This window comes from Odocoileus virginianus, chromosome 24 (assembly GCF_023699985.2).
Source record: "Odocoileus virginianus isolate 20LAN1187 ecotype Illinois chromosome 24, Ovbor_1.2, whole genome shotgun sequence".
In the NCBI taxonomy this organism is placed as follows: Eukaryota; Metazoa; Chordata; class Mammalia; order Artiodactyla; family Cervidae; genus Odocoileus; species Odocoileus virginianus.
Genome location: NC_069697.1, coordinates 42,702,067 through 42,728,558, shown reverse-complemented (window position 1 = coordinate 42,728,558; position 26,492 = coordinate 42,702,067). Strand labels below are relative to the sequence as shown.

General features: G+C 38.1%; 1 long non-coding RNA gene across 3 annotated transcripts in view; it reads right to left on the bottom strand.

Moving 5' to 3' along the window:
• Window positions 1-3,871: 3,871 nt before the first annotated feature.
• The window catches only part of LOC139030862 (uncharacterized), a 55,163-nt gene continuing 32,542 nt past the window's right edge, over window positions 3,872-26,492 (bottom strand). Inside the window, exons 2-4 of one of the 3 annotated variants that reach the window (XR_011483298.1) lie at window positions 10,622-10,744; window positions 4,084-4,157; window positions 3,872-3,994 (exon numbers count right to left, since the gene is read on the bottom strand). This is a non-coding gene — a long non-coding RNA (uncharacterized lncRNA). Of the gene's footprint in view, window positions 3,995-4,083; window positions 4,158-10,531; window positions 10,745-26,492 lie in introns of all 3 variants that reach the window. The other 2 variants (XR_011483299.1, XR_011483300.1) reach the window with 2 other exon arrangements.

Below are 26,492 nucleotides of genomic sequence, written 5' to 3'. Positions count from 1 at the left end.
TCCTTCCCAGCATTAGGGTCTTTTCCAATGAGTCAACTCTTCGCATGAGGTGGCCAAAGTATTGGAGTTTCAGCTTCAACATCAGTCCTTCCAATGAACACCCAGGATTGATCTCCTTTAGGATGGACTGGTTGGATCTCCTTGCAGTCCAAGGGACTCTCAAGAGTCTCCTTCAACACCACAGTCCAAAAGCATCAATTTTTCAGTGATCAGCTTTCTTCACTGTCCAACTCTCACATCCATACATGACTACTGGAAAAACCATAGCCTTGACTAGATGGACAGGAAGAGAAGGGGACAAAAGAGGATGAGATGGTTGGATGGTATCACTAACTCAATGGACATGAGTTTGAGCAAGCTCCGGGAGATGACAAAGGTCAGGGAAGCCTGATGTGCTGCAGTCCATGGGGTCGCAAAGACTCAGACACGGCTGAGTGAACAACAACAGCCAGGCTCCCTATCCTTGATGTCCACAGGTTGAGGGGGCGAGAAAGCCACATCGACTAAGATTTTCTACAGTCGGGTTGCACAAGAAGGTAGTGACGTGACCTGGAGTAATAGGCAAGAGTTGTCAGCATTTCTGAAAAGAATGCTGAAGGTCAGGATGATTAGTGTTGAAAACATAGAGACAGAGGAGACAGGGGGTCAGACATGTTGCTGAATGGGGTCAGGACCCTGGACAGATCCACTAATCTTGATTTACTGGGAGACTTCTCTTCTTGTCAGCTTTCAGAAACGTGGAGCCATCTCATTCACTGACTTTGACTTGGACTGAACTGTGGAACTTTAATGTCATGGTCTTAATATTTTAGACTCTTTCCTTTTTTTGAGATGGGAGAATAGGAAATAAATTTCATCGACCTTTCATATCCACTGTGGGTTTCTGGCTTAAGGCTTTACCAACATGGAATCATACTGTATTAACTATGGAATGCAGTGGTGATGGATAGTACACTATCCTTATACACTATTGTCTCTTGCCAGCATGCATTTTCTCTCCTCAAATGTAGAGATTGATATGAGCAGAGCCCAAGACTATAAAAGAAAAGATGTTTCCAACTCAATTTGTGAAAAACCCTGAAGGTATCCAGTTAAGCACTTATTTTGCTCTATCATTGAAAGAAAGAGAAACACAAGTTTTCTTTTTTTAATAATTTTGTATAATTAAACTTCAGTCTTTTAGATGTGATGCATACTAATAAATTCTCCATGGAATCTTTTAGAAGTAAAGCACAGCTGTTCAATTCATGAATTTATTTTGCAGTGTCTTAATAGAATGTTTTCCTCAAAAAGAATTTTATTCTTTAGATGACCCAAATGAAACTTCTGCGTTTTATCGTCTCTCTCATCTCTCTTAGTTTTGGCCTTATTCTTGATTGAAAACACCTTGTTAGCCTCAGTTCATTATACTTCTGGTATCAGGTCAGTTTGTATTCCTGTGAACTCTGTGCCCATGTTCAAATCACCATTTTATTTCACCCTCCTCTGTCCCAAAGATTGTACTAGCTGCAGGATACTTTAAATTCTGTGAGGTTAATTGGGATTTTATTAAAATATGATCTCTGATTCTTAACTTAGATGTTTTATAGGTTAAGTTATAATTTGAGTTCATGAAATGTTCAATAAGGTGATTTCTGATTTAAAAATAAGGCTAAAAACAGAAAGAAAATAATCAGGCATTATATTTAATCTAAATCCCCAAGGAGAAATTTTCAAACCATCATTCAATATTCTACTGACTTAAGCTGGTCTTATTGACAATGAACTGACCTCTGGAATATTGGTAGAGACTCCTTTCTCTTCTAGGATGTACCAAAAAACACTGGATTGAGTTGAAATCCTTGAGGGTTTGAAGACCTTCTCTCACCTCTCACACAGCCTTAAACTGCTCACTCATCTCATTCTCCATCAAGAGAATGAGAATGTGGTTCCTTCTGACCACATTCAATACCAATCTCTTGTACCAACTTGGGTGAAGACACAGGAAAAGAAAATGGGAGGCATGAGAAGATGGTGAGGAACAAAAAGCAGGAAAGGGAGACTGCCAGTATGTTTTGAAACAGGGCCACCGTGTGGTCTTCATTATATTCTATGTATTCTATGTGAAATTTCTTTGGCAGTCCTTTTTGGGATCTTTACCAAAAAATGTGCTTGGACCAGTTAAGAGCATAAAAAAGTCCCTAACAAGGCAGCATCTTGCTTTATTGCTCTTTCAAATAAATCTCTCATTTTCTATGGCTGATCAACCCTGGTAGTTGAGTTCATCTGACAAAGACACATGGAGATAGTCCAAGTACTTTGTCAGAAACCTAAAAATGTTCTATTAAAGTATTTCTAGGTTTTAAAAAATATAAAAACACTTTCTGATGTGTTCTGATCAAAAATCATTCCTTGCAACATTCGGGTGACTTCCACTCAAGAGGCATTTCAAATGAAAATTTTGAATTAATTGCTGAGAAAGGGAATGTCCAAAGGATAAATAAAAGTGTTCACTGTTCACTACTCAGAAGGCAATATACAAAAGTGCAAACATCAAGGATTCAAGAAATTAAAATTTTTTAAATAGACAAAGTCCATACCTTTGTCAATTCAAGAGATTAAAAAAAAATTTTTTTTTTTAATTTATACCACCTACTTAAAATCAATTTGGATCACAACAACACTTGTTTCAACTATCTGGGCTCTTCCTCGACCTCTTCACTCTCTTGTATCTCTTTTCCTAAGTTTAGATGATGTCCTTTTTGGCAAGAACCTAGAACAGTAGCAATACATTCCCAAACTTTGAAGCATCTATGGGAGGTAATCAGAGGACAAATACTCCTAATTTTCGCATACTAAACCAAGTGATATTTGCTATGTGTTTAGCAGATATGTACCAATAGTATTCTGCTATGGTAAGCAACGTAGTTAGATCCTGGCCTCAAGGCATTTATAATTTAAAATCATCAATAAGGATAAACATTCCAAAGCACATGTCAACAAGCACGGAGCTGCATAATAAATCTAGAGGTAGAAGGCAGAGACACGCTTCTAAAGAAAGCAATATCTATTTAAAATTTAAAAGAAACATTTTGCAATTTTTTTTTCTTAACAAAATATAAAGAGAATGAGCTAAAGGCATGTTAGCCTTCTAAAGGATGCTTGTAAGCTACAACATGATGCTGCAAATTTTGGGCATCTCAGCCTGTTCCCCGCTTCCCCTTCAGGGCATCCTCTAATTTCTGACACTTCAGCCATGAAGTGACTTCTGTTCTCTATTCTCTACCATTCAGATCTAATTAAAATAGTAATTTACATCTCAAAATCCATTCTATTCATCCAGTTTCCCTTTTCCAAAAGACATGTCTTTAAGTCTCATCTGTCTTGTGAAATGAAAGTCTTTATTTCCTGTTAATAAAATCTTAAACATGAAAGTTCATAGAAATGTAAACATCAGCAAATATACATGTGGGCGAGGGGATGATATCTGAGAAATAAACATGCCTTCTTGGACCACTGAGATTATAGCACATTAACTGAAAGTACCTTAAATCACTTTTGATTTTTGAACCACCTTGTAAAGTCTTTTTAAATGTTTTATTGGTGTCTGAGTAAACTGCCAGTGAGATAGTAACAGTGATGATGGTGGAGGTAATAATTATAATTATCCTAATTGCTTGGAGTGTCATCAGGCAAAGAGCTCTGCATTTCATTTTCTTTCAGAGCAGTATGTACCTGCAAAGATTTTTAATCTAGGCATATAAGACAGCATTTGAATGAAGAAATATTATCAGAAACCTATTAGGAGGAAAGAAAGGGAATCCTGCCATTATTTTAGTGACAGCTTTGCAAAATATGAAGAATGACAAAAGGAAGAGGCAGCAGAATAACATCTGTTAGAAGGAATTCAGCTTCATTGTAGCAAGTTCCTGAACCCCTCTAAGGCTCAACTTTTTCACTTGCCATCCTGAGACTTAGCCCTCTAGCTCAGTAAATCTTTTTTCTTTACTCTTTCCTGTGGGGAAAAAAAGGAAAAAACTTAAGCTTGGAAACAATATATGAAATGAAACCAACAGTGACCATAGGGAGAAAACTTTTACATACTATGTGTCAATGAATCCAAGTGTCACAAATATGATATATTGCTACTGTAAAACAGCCACAGTTTGGAAAGTTACCTGGAACACAGGAAACAGGAGAAGAGAATTCACAGCACTCCAACAAAAGTTCATAGAAATGCAATCAATTTTCTGTTTCTCTTATGGGAAGTTCCTTATCAAGCCAAATTTCTCTCTCTTGTAAAACTTCACTTAAATTCTATTTTTAAGCCTTTCTATGTTAATTATATGGAACGTGATTCAGACCTTTTAAGCTCTTATGTTTATATATGCTTACAGCATAATTTGCATATTTTCACGCTTTTATCGTGCCTTCCCATGTATCTGCTATGCCAGTTCCCTGCCAATCCCATGTAAGTTGTAAGAAACTTGAGGACCAGCTCATTGCTATTTTAATCATTGCTAAATACAGTGCGCTTCTTTGAGCCCTTATCTTACCTGACCTCTCAGATGTGATTATCAGCAGTTACCACATCGTCCTTTCTGAAATGTCCTTGGTTTCTGTGAAACTGTACTCAGCTAGTTCTCCTACCTCAAGCTGCACCTGCTCGTATTCCTTCATGGGTTCCTTTCTTCTGACAACATTTTTGAAGCTGATGTTCTTCAGGGATCAACTTGCTTCTCACTTCATTCTACAGATGCATCCAATATTACTTCATCTGCTCCACTGACTCCAACTAACATTCATATATACCAATAACTCCATGTCCAGAGCTCCAGCACATTCTCCCTTCAGACCTCCAGGTACATGCATTAAAGTGCTATCACACATCTCCACTTACATGTCCCACAGGCACTTCAACCCAGCATCTCTAAAATGAACCTAATATCTTTGTCTTCCCCTCCGAAGACTTGATCTCTCTTCCTGTAGTCTCCTCTCCAAGAAGACTCCTCCATCTACATCACTGTCCAAGACAGGGAGTCATCCTTAACCCTATCTCTCTCGTCCCAAAACCAAACTAGACTCCAGCTCCTACGAGTTCTGCCTCTCAAAGATCTCCTTGATTCTCTTCACTTCTTTGTGTCATCCCTACCACCAACTTGGTCAACATCCACCAAATTCTTGCTGAATTATTGAAATAACTTCCTATTCTCTCCTGGTCTCCTTACAAGATGCTGGCTTGCCCAGAAGTGCCCCATTCTCCATATCATAGTGAAAATGGTCTTTCTAAATTGTATATCTGATTTAAGACACAGCTGCTGAACCACACAAATTAATCTTCCTAACCCTCAGAAATGCATTTTCCTCGGTGAGGCCAGCAAGCTCTTTATGGCAGCCCCTTTCCAGTTTGGCCTCTTCCCTTGTCACTTACTTTCTCATCACCACCATTCCAAACCATTTGAAATTTTCCAAATGTGACATTCACTCATATCTTCAGCCTGTGAGTCCACTCTCCCCACCTTTAATTAAGTTATACAGAGTGGCATTTAAGAAGGATGGAAGGCCACAACTAAGGGTCTACATACCACAACTAATGCTCAAAGATCCTGAATGCCACAGCTACGACCTAGCCCAGCACAATAAATTAACTTTTAAAAAAGAATGATGGAAGGGATGTAACATATAACATGATAAATGTGACACTGCTGTATATTATATATGAAAGCTGTTAAGAGAGTAAATCCAGAGTTCTTATCACAAGGAAAGTTTTCCTCTATTTCTTTAATTTGGTATTTATATGAAATGATGGGTGTTCACTAGAGGAGAAGGGGACGACAGAGGGTGAGATGGCTGGATGGCATCACCAACTTGATGGACATGAATTTGAGCAAACTCCGGGAGTTAGTGATGGACAGGGAGGCCTGGTGTGCTGCAATTCAAGGGGTCACAAAGAGTCGGACACAACTGAGCAACTGAACTGAACTGAACTGAAACTTACTATAATACTTCATGATGTATATAAATCATATCATAATACAGTATACCTTAAACTTTTACAGTGCAGTGTCAATTATATCTCAATAAAACTGGAAGAAGGAAAAAATATGCAGTTTCAAAGCAACTTCTCCCCTTCCTAAATTGAGCAGTTCACCTCAGAAAAGGTCAGTTTTAAGAGAAGAGGGTCAGTAAGTTTCCCTGTGATTTAATCATGTTAACTACGGTAGAAGTTTTCTCTGTAGAAGGCTATTTACTGAGTTTATTTATATCGCTGGTTCTGGATCCAGATAAAATCTATTTATTTTCTTTTTCAGCTTGATTGTGGTAATGTGATAATTATATATATGTATACACTGGGAAAGTATTACCTGCATCAAGTTAATCACCACACCCACTACATCATATATTTACCCCTCTTTTAGGTGAGAACATTTAAATTCTACTCTCAGTAAATTTAAGTTGTACAATAACAGTAGTATCAACTATCGTCACCATATTATATGTTAGATCTTCAGTCCTTATTCACCTTATAACTGAGTTTGTACCTTTTACCAATCTCTCGATATTTCATCCAACCCTACCCCCAGCTCTTGGCAACCACTTTTTTAGTCGCTGTTTCTTTCAGTTCCATTTTTTTAGATACTGCATAGAAATGCTACCATTCAGTATTTGTCTTTTGCTATCTGATTCATTTCACTTAGCATAATGCCCTCCTGGTTCCTCCACATTTCCCAGGTCTCCAGGGAGGACTGCAGGCAGCCTCTCGATGTTAAGATAGAGTACAAGCCTGAGCCTCAGGCTGCAGCTTTCCAAGTGTGCAGATGGACCCTTCTCTATGAGAGACTGGGAGACTGGTGAATTTGCCTGCTCCCTTTGTGCTGAGCCTTAGGGGGATAATCGTGCACCATTAACAACTGCCCCTTTGTTTGCTATGGTCTGTGTGAGTTGTCTGTACTGCCACTGGTAGTGACCAGGTCAGCTTGTCCTTCTACACCTGCTCAAAAGATGGTGCTATAAACCTGAATCACTTTCCTGATGCTGCCAAGACAACTTAGCTTGTCCTCTGTTTTCTTTCTGAAGGACCTGGATCATACAAAGCAAGCAATAGACATACTTGAAGAAAATAACTCTTAACCACTGCTATGGGATATCTTACCCTCTCTCCCAAGCTAAATTCAGGTCTAGCAATAATTAATCAAACTTATCACCTTTTAATAGGACAAGTACAGTGGTTTGTATAAACATCTGGATATTACAATTTATTTAGCACAATACAAACATGGTTGTAATTCCCACACATACTGAAAGAGATCAGGTTTCTAGTTAATAGGTTCTGCATCTGTGAAATAGTGCTTTGATATTCCCATTTGGTTTCCATTATAATAAGCAAACATATTGCTTATTTTGCATCCATGAGCTCTGAAGTCCTAAGCAGAACAATAAAGATTAATTTCATCTTCATCGGAATCTTACTTAATGTTACTTGAAGAAAGCATTTGTCTGTGAGGCAATAATCCATCTCTAATTTGCGACTGGGTATTCATAGGCCCACTCTTTGTCACTTGATTCTTCTTCATATGTTATTTGACCTTTTCCCCCTAAGTTTTAAGAGCTACTAATTCTCAGTAGATAGGTTCAGAACAGAGGCACACATTTTGAAAATTAAACGTCACATGGAAGTAACCAAAAACATTTTGGAAGTGACCAGCCAGAAACATTCCTTGAAAATCTGGCTACCAGAACTCTAGATGATGATCCAGGTAGCATAGAACTACTGCAAGGTGAAATTAACTCTTTCCCAGGCTAGTCTTGGACACCATGCTTCTCAGAATGCAACAAACGTTTGCCACACCACGTCTCTGGCTCCTACTGAACTTTCAGTCAATAAAATCTCACAGCTTTTCTTCCATGGATGGTTGTTAAATCAGTTCCACATCCTGCACTTTTACCATTGATTTTTTTTTTAAACTTACAGTTTATAGTTTTTCCCAAATACGTTCTATCTTACTAGTTTCAAGCACTTTCTCTGGCCCACTTGTCTTTGATGGCTTCACTAAAAAGAAGAATCACCAGTCATTGATTCAGCCCTCCTTCTGAATATTTTACCTCGGGATGTTTACATCAAGCTAAATCAGGACATTCTGAACTGATGTTATACTAAATGCCTTTAACTGCTCTGCAATCAATTCCCAGGAATGGAGTGGGCATGGGGGAAAGGAAGGGATGGAGGGTGTGAGATAAGAATAAAACTTTGGAAGATGAGTGAATTTTTTTTAACATTGGAATCAAGAAATTCATTATAAATATGAAAAACACAGCTGTAACTGGCATAGGGAGTGATTCAGTCTTCCATCCTGGCAGTCTTTTAACTCTGGCAGCATGAATTGGACCTGAAAGCCTTCTACTGCTTTGGGTTCTGATTTTCATTTAGTCTTACCAGCAAGAAAAATCACCCTGGAGCCATGTGCATGCTGATTTTGTTAATTTCCTCAAATATGTCCCTTGTTTAAATCACTGCTGATTAAACATTCTTGACATCTTTCCTTTCTCAACGTGCTATGACTCATCAGGTGATCCCAGTGGAAGGTAAAAGTTAAGTCTGTTTCTTTAAAATGTTTATTGAAAATGAGCAGTGGGAAAAACAATTGTGGCTGAGAGGGTAAATGCCTCTGATGGGCTATGTGTCTTTTAACCATTGATAGTCTTCAAAAGATAGAATATTTGCTCTCAGGAAACGTCGCTAGGAACTGAGCCAGACCAAAGGCTTGGACTACGGCAAGGCTGAGCTGCTGCAGCCAAACAAGCACCCCCAAGTGGGGCTGATGGCTCTGCTACCGTGGGAGGTCACACGGAGGTGGTAATTTTAGCAGTGATCATGGATTTTCTCTCTGCACTAGCAGAAACAGCGTTCAAATTCACTGTAATATCTGATTCTCTATTTCCCTAACAGTCTGAATTTTAAGATACACAATTACTTGCCACAGAGAAATCAGACTTGTGTAGAATGTTAATTGAAAGTTCATTTATAGTGCATGGCAACCCACTCCAGTATTCTTGCTTGGAGAATGTCATGGACATAGGAGTCTGGCGGTCTATAGTCCATGGGGTAACAAAGAGTCGGACACGACTGAAATGACTTAGCATGCATGCATGCATGCTGTTTTTAGCACAACAAAAGTTAGATTTTCTGTTCCACTTATGAAAATAACAGGAAAGGGATGACCACCACAGCAAATTACTGACTCCCACCTGCCTAGCAATCTGTCAGACTCTGTCAGTTGTGTTAAGGGAGGAAATAATCATATTCAGTGTGATACAATAGAAAAAGACCTGTTCTGGAAGTTAAGAAAACAAGTTCTCTCTTCTTGACTCTGCCCACAAAATGTGTGACCTTAAATAAGTTGTTTAAACTCTCTGATCTTTAATGTCTCATCTGTGTAGACATTAGCCTAAAATAGCTTCTTCCATTTTATATTTCATTCCATGGCTTCCCCAACCCTAACAAGAATTATCTTTCTGATAAAGACCATTACAGTATACTAAAACATATATATGGAATTTAGAAAGATGGTAACGATAACCCTATATGCAAAACAGAAAAAGAGACTCAGATGTACAGAACAGACTTGTGGACTCTGGGAGAAGGCGAGGGTGGGATGTTTCAAGAGAACAGCATTGAGACATGTATATTATCTAGGGTGAAACAGATCACCAGCCCAGGTTGGGTGCATGAGACAAGTGCTCGGGCCTGGTGCACTGGGAAGACCCAGAGGGATGGGGTGGAGAGGGAGGTGGGAGAGTGGACCGGGATGGGGAATACATGTAAATCCATGGATAATTCATTTCAATGTATGACAAAAACCACTGCAATGTTGTAAAGTAATTAGCCTCCAACTAATAAAAATAAATGGAAAAAAAAAAAAGAAAATAAGAGAAAAAAAAAAAGAGAATTATCTTTCTGAAATTTTTCTAGAATTTTATATGTGTACCTCATTCAGTGCAGTCTGGGACATTAATTTAATTATCACTTGGAAGATAATCTGAAGAAAAAATCAGATAACAAATGATGCATTTTCTTCTGCCAAGAAAGATGGTATTTAGAGATTTGGCTTTACTGACTTCAAGGATCATATGTGTGTGTGTGTGTGTGTGTGTGTGTGTGTGTGTGTGTGAGAACTGTTATCTTGGGGTCTGGGGATGGGGAAGATTTAAGTGCTATGAGCCATAGAGTCAATATATTCATGCATATGTGGTCTGTCACTGACCCTTCTCTGGAATTCAGGCTGGTCATCTTTGATCTTTGTATCTGAACATCTTAGTTTCTATGGAGTTCATTTATTTAAGCCTACTTTAGAAAACTGTGGAGCATAATCATTTGGGAGCATGTGCTCATGGCATAATGTCAGAATAATGCTAAATATTTAAAAGTAAGCAAAAAACTGAAAGTTGCTCTCTTTAGGCTTTGTTATTGACAATATAAGTGCCTCGTGATTTGGAGAACTTTAACATCATCTGTAGGTTGTCATGGGAACAGTTACTGCTATTACCAGCCTACCTGGAAGGATCCAAATGTAATAATTCAAAAGTCTTTCTTCTGACTATGACTTATAAAATGGCAAATATTTTCTTCCTCTGTTCTATATACCTTTCCCATTTCTCACTTTCTGCTGCATCAGAGGCCATTTCTTGCTCTGTGTTTCTTTTCTGCAGAACTGCATGGCTTCATTGACCAATTATCTGGGATGATGGTCTCCTCTTCCTTGAAGATCTAGAAGGAATATGAATTGCAGGGGAAATAGGGTTTGAGTCATGGCAACTATTTGCTTAGAGAATTAGAAATGAAGAAGGAATTCATAGGGCCTGGACTCCATCTCAGGCCTGTCCATACTGATCATGCTCGGCCGCCTCTCCAGTGAACTCTGAACTCTGTGTTTAGTGTCTATGGAAACGACAACAGAAGGATAAGTCTCCTCCCGGACAGGGGAATCTTGAAGATCATATCCAGGTTACTCATCGCCTAAGAGAACACATAGACTAATCACCCCTTCCTCCAGATAGACCATAAATTTTTCTTTACCTATTGGAGTGTAACCTCATGCTTATTGATAATTGGCTAATTGTTTAACTGTCTGAGCACATGGCAAATGAGTGATGGGGTTATTGGGATTGTATTTACCCTTCCTTAGTTCATGTAACTCTCAAGGAATTTGGGGTGGTGGGTTCGGACACGTACACATGGGGTATAAAAGATTTTCACAAATGCTGGTTGGGGTCCTTGGCTAAGAGGAGACTCTGCCTTGGGCCCGCCGATGTAACAAACTGCACTCCACTATCTGCATTGTCCTTCTGAGTGAGTTTGTTTCCCAGAATGCGTGGCTACAACAGAAGGAAGAAGTTGTCTTTTTCTTCAGTTAAGAGTAGATAATGGAGGCTATGAAATTATGCTCTTATAACTCAATCATAATTGCTAGAGTGACTCAGCTAAAATTTAGTCTTCTTAATTTATGGCAGAGAAAGCAATATTGATTGGGGTTAAGTAAGCAGATGCATATGTTTAGCATACTGTATTTTCATGTACCCACGGTATGTTATTTATTTTGTCTCTTTTTAATAAGTTCTGGTGACTTCCAGGTCAGGATGGTGAATGAAACCAATGCTAAAACTCCCATTTTCAGCTAAAAATAGGACAGCTTGCTAAACTAGATTTTACAAATTGAAAAGCACATGGAAACACCTAAAAACAAGGAAGGGAAATATGTGGTCCAGAAACAGAGATATTACCATCAAAAAATGGCAAAACAAAACAAAATCCAACAGAAATATGTTTGGTTCAGGCAGTTGAAGCTGAGGGACAGGAGCTACAAAAGGAGGCACAGAGAAATGGGCCCAAAGCAACATGACAAGAGAAGATGCCCAGAACTCAGAACTAAGGACAAGGGGTTATATCTATATGAGACGACTGGTGTTTACTAAATCATTTCATGATGTATGTTTATCAAGTTATTATGAAGTGCACCTTAAACTTACACAGTACTGTATGTAAATTATATCTCAATAAAAATAGAAGGAGAAAGAAGAAAAAAGATTAGAGTCCTCAGACTGATAGATTCCACCATGTCAAACTGGTAAATATACTTTAAAAATTAACTTCTAGACATATGATAGCAAGATTGCAGAATATTAAGATAAAGAGAAAACCCTGCCAAAGAAAAATAAAAATCAGATTAATTCTATAGCTTTTTCTTAGTAAAAATAGATGCCTCAAAAGACTGCCCTGGTGGTCCAGAGGTTAAGACTGCGTTTCCATTGAAAAGGGCATGGATTCCATCCCTGGTCAGGGAACTAAAATCCTGCATGCCTCGAGGTGTGGCCAAAATAAAAAAAAAAAAAGAAAAAGATGCCGAAGAAAATAGATTTCTGAAAAAAAAAATGAAAGTAACTGTACCATAGTTCTACAACCAACCTATAATATATGAATGTATTTTAAAGCAAACTTATACCTCTAAGACAATGACCATCATTAGGAAAACATTGAAGGTCTATTTTTCAACTAATTGAATATATAGGGGTGTACAAGAATTAAAAATGGGCAAAGAATCAGAAAACCATAATGAAAAATTAAAATGATTGCTGTCTATAAACAAAAAAATCATATTTTTATTTTTAATAAAAATTTTAAGTAAACAGTATGTAGCAGTTGGAGAAAAGCTTGAAGAAAAGTGAAATATGCTAAGATTATTGTCTTCAGAAGGGGAGAGAGATGCCAATTAACTTTGAACTTTAAGAAAATATAAATATATGTACAAATGTTAAAAATTTTAATGGTCAACAGTAAAAGAAAAAGAAAGGAAGAAAAACTGAAGGAAGGAAAGGAATACATAATATGCAAATATGTGGATAGGAAAGGGAGAACTAATCGGTTAAAGAGACAGGAAAAAGAAATAAGAAAAAACAAGCAAAGGAAAGGGATGATAGATTAAAAACACAAAATAGTATGCAGACACAAGAACAAACATATTAGCAATCATACAATGAACATCAAACTTAATCTTCTAAAAGATAGAGACTCTCAGAATTAGTAAATCCATCAGTGTGCTATTCCCAGAATTACTTAGAAATAGATAAATTGGATAAGAAAAAAAAATGTTTTGACAAATATCAACATCAAGAAACTGACATAGCAATGTCCAAATCATAAAAATAGCTTAGTGAACAACATTGAAAGAGTTAAAGAAAGGATACTACTACTAATAAAAGGAATAATTCCCCCAAACAACAAAAAAAATATGATACAGATGTATTCTCCAAACTATCCACTCTATGATCCCAAACTTAATTGTGTGATTTACTTTGTTAGATCTTTGGTATTCAGTTGTTAAAAGCATTTTAAAAATAATAACTGGTGAAGGAAATGATAACCACTCCAGTATTCTTGCCTAAAAAATCCCATGAACAGAGCAGCCTGGTGGACTGCAGTCTATAGGTTTGCAAAAGAATTGGACATGACTGAGTGACTAGACAACAAAAACAGGAATAATAACACAATTTTTAATGATGATAGTGAAAATATATAACACAATGCCTATATTTTTCAACTAAATCAAACAAAAAAGGTATTACCTGAGAAACCCTTCACACTTAGATCATGTTCTCTTCAGAATTTGCATTCCTGGTTCTCTATTATTTCACTGAATTATATGTTATAAATTTAAGGAGTATTCTTCTTCTCTGCATAATTCTGAAATACAAGTATCTAGATAGTATTTCAGTGCATCTATTCAAAAGTAGCTCTATTTTTATATGTAAGTATCTCTTGCCCTTTAGTCTGTATTTGTTTCCTCCTCTCAGTAGGAGGACATTAGAGTTACCTTTAATCATGATTTTGCTGAAATTCCAAATTTTGTTGATTAATAAACTCAATTGCTCAGTTGTATCTGACTCTTTGTGACTCCATGGATTGTAGCCCACCAAGCTCCTCTGTCCATGGAATTTTTCAGGCAAGAATACTGGAGAGAGTTGCCGTTTCCTTCTCCAGGGATCTACCCAATACAGGGATGGAACTTGTGTCTCTTGCATCTCCTGCATTGGCAGGCAGAATCTTTACCACTAGCACTACTGTAATGTTTATATGTAATTAACAAATTATATCTCAATTCTTATGCTTGAAAACTAAATAAAATATTCAAGATAGTTCTCCTACTATTTATCTTTTCCCCTGTAGTTAAAATGGAGAAAAAAATCAAGGTGACATATAATTACAAATAGAAGGAAACCCAAAGTCAAGACAAATCAAACTGTTTATATCATTTGAATAATTTAAAAACCATACCTGATGTACAAAGAATTATTGATTGAAATGTTAATTTTTGTGCTTTTTGTCTTTTTTGATTTAGATGACATAGGAATTCTAGCTGGGATTGGAAAGAAAAAAAAATATATATATATTCCTTGAGGAATATGTCTATAATAAGAGGTCTATAATTGTTTGCAGTCAGTATATGATTTTGGATTAAATATTATTTTATGACTATTATAGTTCTAGGTAGATTCCTGGACTTTCTCTTGGTTTTCTCTTGATCTTATACCCTCTGATATTTTTAAAAAATTATTTTATTGAAGTTTATTTATGTTGATTTTTACTTACAACAAAGTGTTGATTTTTACTTACACCAAAGCGATCTAGTTATACATACATTTTTTTCATATTCTTTTTCATTATAGTTTCTCAGATGATATTGAATATAGTTTCCTGTGCTATATAATAGGACTTACAAAGTGTTGATTTTTACTTACAACAAAGTGATCCAGTTATACATACATTTTTTTCACATTCTTTTCCATTACAGTTTCTCAGATGAAACTGCATATAGTTCCCTGTGCTATATAACGGGACCGTGTTGTTTATCCATTCTGTATATAATGGTATCTGCCAATCCCAAGGTCCCAGACCATTCTTCCCCCACCCTCCATTCCCCTTGGCAACCCCTGTTCTCCATGTCTGTGAGTCTGTTTCTGTTTTGTAGATAGCTTCATTTGTGGCATATTTTAGATTCCATGTACAAGTGATATCATAAGGCATTTGTCTTTCTCTGTCTGAATTCCTTCACTTAACATAATAATCTCTAGGTCCATTCATGTTGCTGCCAATGATTATGCCCTCCTGTATTAATCAAGACATCTTGTCTCCTGAGATTAATGTTGCACAGCAGAAAATTTACTCTATAGCTTAATACAAAGCAGGAGAATGCTAATTTATTGTTATTCCCTTAATACTTCATGTAAAGAAAACATGCCTTTTTAACAACAAATATGTTTCCCCAATGCCTATTTCTTGTCAACAGCCATGGTTTAATCTTTGAGAGGCAGATGGACACATCTTTTGGCTGAAAATACAGAGATCAATGTTATATCAAACACATCAAGAGAGAAATTGGGAATGGTTGCAAAGACTCTTAGCACTTAGTTTCAGAAACACTTTTTATAGTCCTGGGCAAAAACTGGCTTCATGCCGGCTCCCAAAATGCCTCCTTTGGAGTGTAATCTCTTGAGAGATTTTTCATTATTATCTTTACTGCTTAGATCAACACCAGGCAGATTGAGTGAAAACAGCCCTTCAAATGCATTTTTAATCTTTCAAACAAGTAAATTAGCTGTGAATTATTTATCAAGAACATCCAGGTGGGCACTGATACAGTGAAAACAGCTTTACACATTCCTCTAATCTAGAGTTTTTTGAGTCTTGGAAACACTGCTGTCACCCCTCTTTCTTTTATGGATTTTTAAATTGTTTCCTAAAAATAGTTTGATATGCCATTGCAGTACTGAAAGGTATTTGCTTCTTTGTCCCAAATTAATAGATAAAATCAAATTGCTAAGAAACATAGTACTTGGACCAACAAATGTTTAGGATTCACAGAGACATGCATAGAAGGAATTAGGGAAGGAAAAATTGAAGGAATAAAGGCTGTTTTCAAGGATAGTAACACTTTGGGGGCTTAGAAAGAAAGAATGTAGAATGTTTACTCTGCTATTTCTGCCATACCAGCCAGTGAACTTGTTTTAAGGGAAGAATAAGTCAACAAAAATTCCTTGATTTGTAACTTATGAAGTCAACATGAATTCTCTCTTCCCATTGCGGACCTAAGGTTAAAAAATCCTGGACAAAATTACAGAATAACTCAAGCAAAACTAAGAAATGCTTGGAAAAAAACAAGCAGAGATCACTCTATTAGCATTGGGAGTAATGTTACTATGTAAGTAGAAATATTGTGATGCTTCCCTGGTTGTTCATTGGCAAAGAATCCATCTGCCAATACTGGGTTCAATCCCTAGGTCAGAGCGATGCCCTGGAGAAGAAAATTGCAACCTACTCCAGTATTCTTGCTTGGGAAATCCCATGGACAGAGAGGAAACTGGTGGTCTACAGTCCATGGGGTTGCAGAGAGTCAGACATGATTTAGTGGCTAAACAACAACATTAAATAACAAGACAACTTTTAAAACATCAATATACATTTCAAATTTTCAAAATGAGTTCTATGAGTTTTAAAAAGTAGCAAATGGTAACTTTTATCTCTTTTTTAAAAAAATTATTTTATTGAAGTATAGTTGATTTATTAATAAAATGTTGTGTTAGTTTTTGGTACAACAGCATAATTTGATTATAATATACATATTCTTTTTCATATTTTTTCCATTATGGTTTATCACAGGATACTGAATATAAATCTCTGTGCTATACAATAGGACCATGTTTATCCAACCTATATATACTAGTTTGCATCTGCTAATCCACAACTCCCAATCATTCCCTCCCCCTACCTGTTAGCAAACACAAATTTGTTCTTTATGTCAGAGAGTCTGTTTCATAGATATGTTCATTTATATCATATTTTAGACCCCACATCTAAGTAATATCATATGGTATTTGTCTTTCTCTAACTTCCTTCAGTTAATATTATAATCTCTAGGTCCATCTGTGTTGCTGCAAATGGCAATATTCCATTCTTTTTAAGGTTGAGTAATATTCCATTGTATATGTGTACCACATCTTCTTTATCCATTTATTGGCCAGTGGATATTTAGGTTATTGGTACATATGAGCTATTGTGAACAGTGCTGCTATGAACACAGGAGTGCACATATCTTTTTGTAATATAGTTTTGTCTGGTAATGCAGCAGTGGGACTGCTGGATTATATGACAACTCTATTTTTAGTTTTTTGAGGGATCCCCATTCTGTTTTCCACACTGGCTGTACCAACTTAACATTCCCATCAACAGTGTATGAGGGTTCCCTTTTCTCCATGCCTTTTCCAGCATTTGTTCTTTGTAGACTTTTTAATGATGGCCAATATGACCAGTGTGAGGTGATACCTCGTAGTTTTGATTTACATTTCTCTGATAATCAGCAATGTTGAGCACCTTTCATGTGCCTATTGGCCATCTCTACATCTTCTTTGGAGAAATGTCTATTTAGGTCTCAAAATCAACTCTTCATGAGCACTTATTATATACTACAATTAATTCTCATAAAAATCCAAAGGGTTAAGAGCTGCTAACATCCCCACTAGTTGAGGAGGAAACAAACTATAGACCGATTGAGTAGCTTGTTCAAAGTTCCATAGCTAACAAACGAGGCCAGGGAAGGGCTTGAACACAGACCTTCTGCTTTCAGAGCCCACCCTTTTTACTTTTGGACATCTGGCCTCTCTTCCCTCCACTATACCTAATATTCCTAAAACTATTATTATAAAGTACTGGGAAGACCCTTTATCAAGATTACTAAAATGTACTTGTAAGTGTCTTGTACAGAATCGCCACAGGACACCGGACCTACTAGCAGCTCTGGTGGATGTGGCGAAACTGATGACTGTGTTCCCCTCATAGCAGTCCTTTCTGTCACATGCACTGCCTGCTCAAGTTTGTAATATTATTTGGGGATGGAGAAGATGCCAAAAGATAGAAGACAGTAAGTCAAGGATACACATCAAAAATATTGTGCATTTTTTACTCTACCAGAGAAAAACACCACTAAACCTAAAATATATAAAAGAGTTAAAAAAAAAACACAAAGAAATTTAGCACCAATGATGTGTTGCATACTTTCTTATGTAAAACTCAATTCTCCTAAAAACTCTGTGTGATATAAGTATTATTGCCCTTTTAAAATGTGAGGGACCTGAAGTAAACTAATACAGAGACAGAATTCAAACCCAAGTTTTCTCTTGTGAAGGTCTTTGCTCTGTGTTCTACTGTTCAGCTACCCTACGGCTATGAAATGCAGAGGTAAAAACCAGTTCTGGAGTCAACCCAAATCCTTGGTATCCAAATTATAACACACACCCCACCCCCGCTTATTCACTGTGTAATCTTGAGCAAATGAGTGCATCTCTCTGCAGCCTGATTTCTTTATTTGTAAGATGGAAATGATCATGACACATAAGGAGTTGTTGTAGGGACTGATTACAAGAGAACACAGAAGAATGCCTGTGGGCACATTGTAAAAGGGCTTGATAAAATGCTGAAATAAAATCATTGTTCATGTTTTTATTATTATGAACCATTGTGACAGTAGTTGGAACAAGGTAAATATGTTCATTTCCACATTTGTAATCAACATTGCACTGGAGTTCTTAGCCAGATCCATAAAGCAAGAGGAAGAAAAGATCAAGTTGTGCAGTTTAGAAAGGAAGAAGTGTCAGGATGTTGACTCACAGACGATGTGGTAGCAGACTGATAAGTAGGTTTGGGGTACATGCAGGATGTTTTGAGAATGTATGCATCTATTATTATATTGCTGATATTTACTATTTACAAGCCCTTCTTTACTTGTAAGACTTTGAGTATATCAGGGGCACTTGGCTCAGTAAAGCCTGGCGCAGAGTAGGAGCTAACTCTGTTTCACTCCTACAACTTATCCCACTATATGTATTTAACTGAGACCATTCCAGATACTTGACTCTATGCTAGACTGTAAATTAAGAGAGGAACAAGATTAAAAACATTCTTTATCCTCATAAAGCTCAATTTTTCTCAGGAAGACAGGTATTAAATAAGTAAAAATGTAAATAAGACCATTATAAACTGTGATACATTTTATGATGGAAATAAAACAAATGAGATAAAGAGTAACAGGGCAGACAACTTAGACAGGGTGGCCAGGGAAAGCCTTTGTAAGTAGGTGGACTTTAAGCCAACAACTGAAGGATGAGAATGAAATAGCCATAGAGAGAGGTCGGAGAAGAGTATTCTGAGCAGAGACAAGAGCAAATGTCCTTGACAAATGCATGTGTTACAGATGAATTAATAGTATCCATTGGTTAATAGTGTTTCAGTGATAATTTACTTCACAATGTACATTACTATTTTTTGGATATTTCCCTTTCAGATGCTTCCCCCCACTTGCCAGGCATGTGGAAATATAAAATTTTCAAAGTGCATTTTCCTTCTTTAAAAAAACATGTTTTGCACCTGTCATGTGTACATATAAATTCATAACCAAGCAAGCAGTCCTTGGCAGTCCTATTAAATTGTATACATATGAGTTATGAATGAGTTTGTTTACTAGGTCCAAGAATTAAACATATCCCAAGGGCTAAGAAATTCTCAGCGAGTCTCTGCCAGCTCCACAAAGTTATAGTCTTGTATAAATCCCACAAGGAGTAGAAAGGGATTATCTTATCATCCCTCTACATAGAGTAGATGTGGAGTAAGCAAATGCTGCTAGAGCAGAGAAGAAAATTGATCAAAATAACATTGACAGCTTCCCTGGCTGTGGTAAAGAATCTAGCTGTCAGTGCAGGAGACATGGGCTCAATCCCTGATCAGGGAAGATCCCACATGCCACAAAGCAGTTACGCCGTTCTGCCACAGCTACTGAGCCCGTGCTCTGGAGCCCAGGAGCCACAACCACTGACCCACGTGCCACAGCCGCAGAAGCCCCCGAGCTTACAGCCTATGCTCTGCAACAAGAAAAGCCTCTGCAAGGAGAAGCCCAGGCACTGCAACTAGAGCAGCCTCACCTCGCTGCAACTACAGAAAAACCTGAGCAGCAAGAAGGACCTAACACAGCCAAAAAAAAAACACATTCATGTCTTCCAGATCTTTTCTTTTCTCCATCAAAAGCTCAGAGAACTATATTCAAAATGAAAATATATAGGTCACCATGAGAATCTGAATAAATTTAAAAACCGAGTTTGTAACTGGACTGCAAGGAGATCCAACCAGTCCATCATAAAGGAGATCAGTCCTGGGTGTACATTGGAAGGACTGATGCTGAAGCTGAAACTCCAATACTTTGGCCACCTCATGCAAAAAGTTGACTCATCGGAAAAGACCCTGATGCTGGGAGGGATTGGGGGGCAGGAGGAGAAGGGGACAACAGAAGATGAGATGGCTGGATGGCATCACCAACTCCATGGACATGAGTAAACTCCGGGAGTTGGTGATGGACAGGGAAGCCTGGCGTGCTGCGATTCATGGAGTTGGACACGACTGAGCGACTGAACTGGACTAAACTGAGTTTGTAAAGGTGAGCCGTACAGGATTACACCTATCTATCTATCTCTACCTGCTGTGATTGGTCACATGTTAATGTTTCAACTGGACATGGATGTCGACTAAGCCTCGAGTCTATTCTGTATAAAACATCAGCTTTCCAGAGTAAATGAGAGAGAGAGAAACTCTATGATCATGAAATATGCCAAAATTATACAATATAGTTTCAGAGAAATGCTTGGAGGAAAATTGGAGTAATAGGATCTCCCTTAAATATTACCTTCTGGTTTTGAATTCAGGCTGCAGGCCCATTTATGAGTTGTGTATTTGCATATTGACTATCTAAAGCATATCATTAAAAATCCACTCCTTAGGTGAAGCCATCTTTCCCATTTGAGTATAGGCTCCTATACAGATAGAATTTTAAGAGTGTCCCCCACCCACACACAAAAAAACATCAGGTAATTTTTTTCAGTTACCCTGCTTGTTGCAAAATCCACTATTAGAATGTAATTTCTTCAGATGAAAGTACTGATCCTCATTAATATGAAAATAACCCTAGTAAGTGAGTTTTTGATCTTTTCTTTGAAAGCAATTTTGATGACAAGGAAATACTATGAAAGCACTGAACATATATGATGACGGAAAAGTGGCAAAAAGACATCAAATGATGAGCTTTAATCAACACAAATAAATTTCTCCAACCTCAAAATATCTGGGGGCAAGTTTGGTCTCTAGGTGTTTGTTTAGGTTTTGGGCAATCTGGCAAACTTAATGTACAGGATAGAAAGATTTAAAGTAAATACAGAAAACTTCCAAGTGACAATGGCTTAAAAAAGAAAGAAGTTTGTCTTTTATATAAAAAGAGTTTTATACTCATGTTACTGTGGTAGTTGCTCAGAATCGTCAAGAACCTATCCTTGTATCTAAGTTCACTGGATTCCAAAACAACTCTCAGAAATATTTGCAGGATTAAAAAACATGTACTTAATGAAGTAAAGTCTCAAAATCTGGCTTCCAGTCAACTAATGCATGAGTTTAGCAAGATTGAAGAGCATAATATATGAAAATAAACTGTATTTTTATATACTTTATTTTCCAACCAGAAATTGAGAAAAAAAAAACATTTCAAATAGCATCAGAAATATGAAATACTTAGGGATAAATCTGTAAAAAGATGTGAAAGACACATACTGTAAATGACTGGATCACATGGCCTGAGTAGCAGAGAAACTTCTGGCGTCTTATCACAGACCTATTGCCAAGCCCGCTCTTGCTCTGGATGTCTTGGAAAATGGAAGGTTCCTAAGGGATCCAATAAATGGATCAAAGCTGCATCCTGTGCTGCAGTACATACTTACGAACTCCAGAGGCTGACTAAACACGGTGCTTATTTTCCTGTGGCACGAGGTGTGAGGTGCAATAGTGTATTCATCTTGGAAGGAGATATCCCAGTATTTCCCAGTCCAGTGACTCCAGAGTATTCTATCAAAATGGCAAGCTTTTGACTCTCCATGGGGCTTTTCTTCCACTTTCTAGTGCTATGCCATTATTCAGGATTCTTGTCACTTCTTGCTCACCAGATTCAATTGGCATAATGTCATCAATACAGCAGACCTATGATGTTCCATGAAATGTCAAGATGACTTGATACAGCATGCAGACACATGACAGAGAACAAGAAACTTAACATAGATCTGGGTCAAGGCGATAAGTTTACTATACAAAAGCAAACTGCTTTTGATCCTTTCTACTGATGGAAATTAAGCTTATCAATAGTTGGATACTGAATACCATTGGCTACGTTGATGTGTTCCAATAAACCTACCATATTTGGCATGGAATTTGCAACTGGGGCTACCGCCTGTTTATATTTATGATATTCCAATAATATCCCCCATTAGCCATATGCTTTTTACAGGAGAAAGAATTAAACCTTGAGATGGTAGGGAGAACCATTCCTACATCCTTTCAGTCTTAGAGTGCTACTCATCTCTTCAGTGTCTCTTGGATGGTATTGCTTCTGACTTACTATCTTTGCCAAGTGGGGGAGTGACAGTTTCAGGGACTTTTACTTGGCTTTTACTAGCATCATGCTCCTTACTTTGCAAATCTTATGGTCAAATGTAAAATTTCTGTTTGTGCCAAGAATATTTATTCCAATTTTACGTTCAGGACAGAGAAAATTACCACAAGATATATCTGCAGATTCACGAGATAAACTGTGAGATGGACATGGGCCAGGACTCCATTTACCAACTAGCCTGCATAAATTTTACTTAATTCTTGGCCCTTGAAAAGTCTGAACATTCTACATGCTCCTGTGGGGAGTTATCCTGGAAAAAAATGTCACAGATTCCTTTTTGGGCAATGATTAGAAAAAGACATGCTTGTGATAACATTACAGGGTACTTCCTCAAGGACATACACCCTCTGTTTCAACCTGTTGGCTCTGGGTCTGTGAATTGTCTTAGCTCTAGAAAATGAATGAGAAATTGCAATTTTCTGTTATAATAGCTGACGTCAGCTCACTACTCACCAACGTTCACTTTTAAAAATTGTTTTGTTGATGTTGTACAAATCAACTAGATTTTCATTCCATGATCATTGTATTTTGACCTAGAAACATCACCTAGCTGTCAGCCTAGATTCCTATGGATGAAAACATCCTGATGGCCATTCCACTCTTTCTGTCCATTATTATGATGACCAAAGACTTATTGTCTAAACCAGGGTGTTGACAGTGAAAGTTGTCACTATCATTAATAATAATACTGGGACAACAAGCGAAAATTGTCCTGACCAAACTATGATGTATGTTGCCTTACTCATTTTGGTCATTGGTTCCATCTTGCCCCCAAAGATGTAGGGCTGCCGCGTGGCTTCTGCCATTTCTTAATCCTTTCATTCTCCTGAATTCCAAAGATTACAGTTGCCATGCAGCATCTCATACCGTCAACCCCAGCCCATGTGAGACAGAAACCATCAAACTTCTCAAAGATACGAATGACTCCTTTAAGTACATCTTGTTGCTTTACAAAAGAAGCATCCTTTAGGACCCCTCATGAACTGTTAGGTGGTGGGTCCTTCAAAACTTCTCATATTCTTGAGCCCTCTGAATGCTTTCCCAGTCTCATGCCAAGGAAATTCTAGCAACCCCTCTTCATTTACTATAAGCGATTGCTCTAGCCAAACTTCAAAGAGCCATCTCAGCAAGCAGACTAGGAGGACAAGGTCCTGGTGTCTTTGCCAAAGCACCGAATCCCAAGTCACAGATGAGTGTCCCCGTATCAGTAAATTACCCCATCTAGCCTTATATTTCAAATTCCTCCCCAATGCTCTAAAAACCTAGTCCCTCACATGTTCCCCTAGTTAATGCCTGTATATATGATCCACATTATTCAATTCCCTTGACACATGAACTATTTCTTCCTGGAGCAGACTACTTCTTCATTCAACTTATAAATATATGACCCTTATGAAATATGACCCTAGTTTTCTGCCTGGGCAATGGGGTAGGTGTGTATGTGTTAATAATTAGCAAGATTTTATAAGATACTTACTATAGCTGAGATCATTGCTTAGTCTCCAGGTACAAGAAGGCTTTTCTCCTAACAAGTGATGCATGTGTGTGTGCTAAGTCACTTCAGTCATGTCCGACTTTTTGCGACCCTATGGACTATAGCCCGCCAGGCTCCTCTGTCCATGGGATTGTCCAGGCAAGAACACTGGAGTGGGTTGCCATGCCCTCCTCCAGGGGATCTTCCCTGACCCAGGTATCCAACTCTCATCTCTTATGTCTCCTGCTTTGGCAGGCAGGTTCTTTACCACTAGCATCACCTGGGAAGCTCTAGCAAGTGTCTGCTTTTGCCAGCTTAGAGGGTTTAGAGGAATTTAGGCATCACAGATTCTCAAGTTCACCTATCTAAATTCCAGATCTCAGGACCTTATCCTTTTTGTATCAAAGTTCTTTCATTTACAGAGGAAATCTGTCAAGTGTGCATAACTTCCTTGGCATCATCTCCACCCTTAAAATCAGATCCAGAGCCTGATTTTCAGCACAGTCTGCCTTGTGGCTGCAGGAGCTGAGCATTTTCTTCCAATCTATTCTGGAAGCTGATTAAGCCATATTCTGAGTATTTCCTCTTCCTCAGCACACAGTCATGATAGTAATTGACTGCTCTATCTCTGAGAAAAGCTTGGAGAAAAATTTACAGTATATACTTGTGGACAATTTGCAGGGTACTTTCTTAAGGGACCCATCCTCCTTCTCAATCAAAGAGCTTTGAATTTTTAAACTGGCTTAGGTTTGCAAGTTAGATGGAAACCTTGACTCTCCATTGTGGTGACTTATGTCAACTCTCTGGCCACAAGACCTGGATTACTTTTTTCTGTTATGATGATCAAATAACACTTCAGTAGAATGTCTACCAATTTCATCTCTGTGACTGGTGGCCAAACATTTTGGTTAGCCCTTGAAGCATCCCGTGAGGTATCTAAGATGACGTAATGAGGACGGGTCCGGGGAGTTAGTGTACAGGTCACTGATGATAAATCCACTGCACCCCCACCCTCTGAAACCTTTACATTCCATCCTCTGCATTACTGGGGAAAGTTCTACATCCTCATCTCAATGAATGCAGGCTTCCACTGAACCCAAGTTCTGTCAATCAACCAAGTAAACTGTTGGAACTATTTCTGTATGTACAAAGTAATGCATTTTACTTCCACAATCTCTGGAAAGGGTACCTCATTCAATTTATTTGACTTAATTCAGTTATATAAGAAACAATGTATCATAAGGAATTGGTTAAATAGATACTTAAGAGACTGAAAAGGCAAAAGGAAGACAATAACACAGAAATAATGACAAGGAAAGAAGCCAGCATTCCAGGGACAGGGGAGACGAAGGAAAGAGATTGGATTTATTAAAATTTAGAGGCTTGGGCAGCCTCCATAGAGCAAGAACTCAGGCCTTTGAGGAGGGGTGCTAGAAACCAGTAAGTTGGCGAGGGTGATACGGACAGGCACAAACACAAACTGAGGAGTTGGTGGTTTCTCCTCTAGGCTTTCAGTCTCCCTCTAGTGTTCCCTTTTGGAAAAACCTAACAGGGAGCCAGCTGCTAAAACAGAAATATGGCTCATAGAGCATCACAAAGCATTATATAGAAGAGCGGATTGGAGCTGAGAAACAACAGCTAAATAATCAGCATGGTACCCCTCAGACTATCACCCTGGCAATTGGCTCAGTGTGGCCGTATACGGGTTGCCCAGTGCTGTGAACAGGATCCAGTCTCCTCCATTAGACTCACGGCTTGTGACTGCTCTGGTACCACTGAGATATGCAATGTGCTACGACCTCAGCACATGCTAGAGTCTCGGTTTGCACCATACCTCATCCTAACCTGACCCTGGATGAAAGTCAGTGATTCTGATTCTACTGCGAGCAGGAGTTAATGTCACCTCCACTTACTATCAGCAATACAGTCCCTATTGGGATCAAATTGCTGTTGTTTAGTTACTAAACAACTGTCTGACTCTTTTGTGACCCCATGGACTATAACCCACCAGGCTCCTCTGTCCATGGGATTTCCCCGGCAAGAATGCTAGAGTGGGTTGTCATTTCCTCCTCCAGGGGATCTTCTTGACTCAGTAACTGAACCCGTGTCTTCTGCTTGGCAGGTGGATTCTTTACCACTGAGCCACCTGGGAACCCGTTGGCATAAGGCTGGAGAGAAAACTCTAAAATCATGTTCCAAAGGGTCTGCTTTCAAGGATTGACCCTGGTTCCAGCAGTCTTAGCCGAGTTCTCCAGGACAAACACCTATATGTTGCTACTTTTACTCAAAATACAAGATCAAGAGCAAAGGAAAGGGAGAAAGAGGTAGGGGGAGGCAGCACAAGGTATATTACTGAGCAGCCTTCCATCTGGTTTCAAACAAACTCGTTGCTTGATCTTGTGGGATCCTAAGAGTCTATGAACTACTGCATTTTAGGGGAGTCTGTGAGATGGGAGGAG